The sequence below is a fragment of the Gossypium hirsutum genome, chromosome A05 (assembly GCF_007990345.1).
Source record: "Gossypium hirsutum isolate 1008001.06 chromosome A05, Gossypium_hirsutum_v2.1, whole genome shotgun sequence".
NCBI lineage: Eukaryota > Viridiplantae > Streptophyta > Magnoliopsida > Malvales > Malvaceae > Gossypium > Gossypium hirsutum.
In genome coordinates this window covers 107,132,430-107,134,617 of record NC_053428.1, presented here as the reverse complement: position 1 = coordinate 107,134,617, position 2,188 = coordinate 107,132,430, and the positions used below count along the sequence as shown (strand labels likewise).

Here is a 2,188-nt window from a genome sequence, read left to right as displayed (position 1 = left end):
ATATAGAAAATACATAGTATTTACTAACTTTGTAAATAAATATGTAATAATATGAATAATATATAATATATAATATATAAAAATAACATGTATTAAAACATGTAATATAGATATAAATAATATATAATAAAAATTAAACATATATAATAATATAATAGATAAAATATAGTAAAATGCAAATATAAAAATATAACAAATTTTTTTTAAAAAAATAACAATATATTGGATATATAAAAAATATATATTCTATTTAATATTAAATAAAAATTAAATTTAATTGAAAATTCTGGGGTTAATTGTAAAATAATAAAAACATTTGGACTTAATTAAAACACAAGCTGGAACAGAGGGTCTTATTGGGTATTTAAACCCTAATCCTCAAAACGGCACCGTTTCCAGAATGAATTTTAAAGGCTGTTTGGACTAAATTAAGACAAATATAAAAGATTAAGGCCAAATTAAAATAAAAATAAAATGCAATTGAAAAAATTTAAAAAACAGAAGGATCTGGGAAATTTTCCCATTCTCTAAAAACGCGCGGATCCTCTCCTGGTCAACGCGCGGATCTCCTTGGAACGATGCCGTTTTAAAGCTTATTGTTTTAAGCTAAACGGCATCGTTTTAATAAGGATATATAAGCCAATTTTTAGCTTTAGAAAATCACTTTTGGTTTTAAAAAAAATAAAAGAATCCTCTGAAAGAGGAATGAGGAAGGGACTCTCAGCGCTCCGTTGAGCTTCCGTCTCCAACCTCTCACGCGCTCACGCGCCGCCACATACGGTGGCTCAGAAGGCTAAAAACCTTCGCTCTTCTGGGTAAAATACAAGTAATCTTCTTCTCTTTTAATATTATCAGTTTTTAAAAAAAACAATTTGTATGTCTGTTGAGAAAAAAAAACAAATAAATAATAGAATATAGAACTTTAATCACCTCTAAAGAAACTGTTTGAATCTCCTTGTTCTTCGAATATATGTGTGTATTTTTAGTCCCTCAAAAAAAGGTCCCTTACATTGTTCTGAATCAGGCTTTTTATAGTCACTGTCAATAGCATTTTTACATGTTTAAAAAAATATTTCCTGCCATATTTGTTTTGTGTCTGTCCTTTCTTTCTTTTTTTGTAGATGTTCGAGGAGAAGAAAAGGCACTTGATCACGGTGTCGATTTGCGTCTCAATTACAACGAGACCTAGGGCGTAAACCGGCACTGATCTGCATTGATTTTGGCGTGATTCGAAGCCGGAGTTACGGGGTGAAACGAAGGGACGCATCAGTTGCGGCGTGAAGCTTCTGGAAACCCTAGGGTTTCCAGATTCTGTTTAGGCAATGGGCCTTGTTGGTTTTGGGTCTAACTTGGGTACTTAGGCTAAAGCTAATTGGGTCTCGGGATATTTGGGTATCTGGTTGTAAAAGGGGCTACTGGGCTAAGCAGGTTATAGGTTTAGTTGAGATTTAGGCTAAATGGGTCCATTAATTTGGGCTTTTGTACCTAGACTGTAATAAATAAATATTTATTTATTTTTTTGTTTTTTTGGTTTTTAAGACCCGGGCAATAATGGGCTACTACAATATGCAATTCATGTTATGTGGATATTTGATTTAATCTAAATGATCCCCATTGGTGTGTGTTTGCTGGTTAGAATTAGGGTTCTCTCATTTTTAATACTACTAGTAAGTTAAACCCTAAGTGCGAAATTAAGGGGTTGTTTATTGATAAGGAGAATAATTTCAACGAGCTTCTTCTTGGTTATCAAAAGGTATTGAGAGATTGGTTGCTAGGTGTGACATTGGCAACTATAACTAAACTATAACTAATTTATTAACAACACCGAAATTATATTTGCATCAACGATCAAACTCATGAACCAAAATTGAGATTTTAACTTGATTAGATTTAATTTTAACCGATAGATATATTTAGATTCTATCAAATCTCATTTATTTTTTCTTAAACTATACAATTAGTCATCAAATTATAGGTAAGTTTTCATTTTGGCCACTTAACTAAAAAAGTTACAATTTGGTCACTAATGTTTTCAAATTTATTTATTTTTGGTCACCTAACTATTAAGTGGTCCTTTTTTAAACAATTTAGTCCTCAATTTTTTTTATCAATTTGACATTGATTCTAAATAAAAATTATAAAAAAAAACTCAAAGTTATTTAAAAATAGAAAATTCTAGGAAAAAATC

General features: G+C 30.3%; 1 long non-coding RNA gene across 1 annotated transcript; it reads left to right on the top strand.

Annotated features, from left to right (window-relative positions):
• Positions 1–304: 304 nt before the first annotated feature.
• Positions 305–1,524, top strand: LOC107959569 (uncharacterized). The gene is made up of 2 exons (XR_001700836.2): positions 305–826; positions 1,122–1,524. It is a non-coding gene; the product is annotated as an uncharacterized lncRNA (long non-coding RNA).
• The last annotated feature ends 664 nt before the right edge of the window (positions 1,525–2,188 follow it).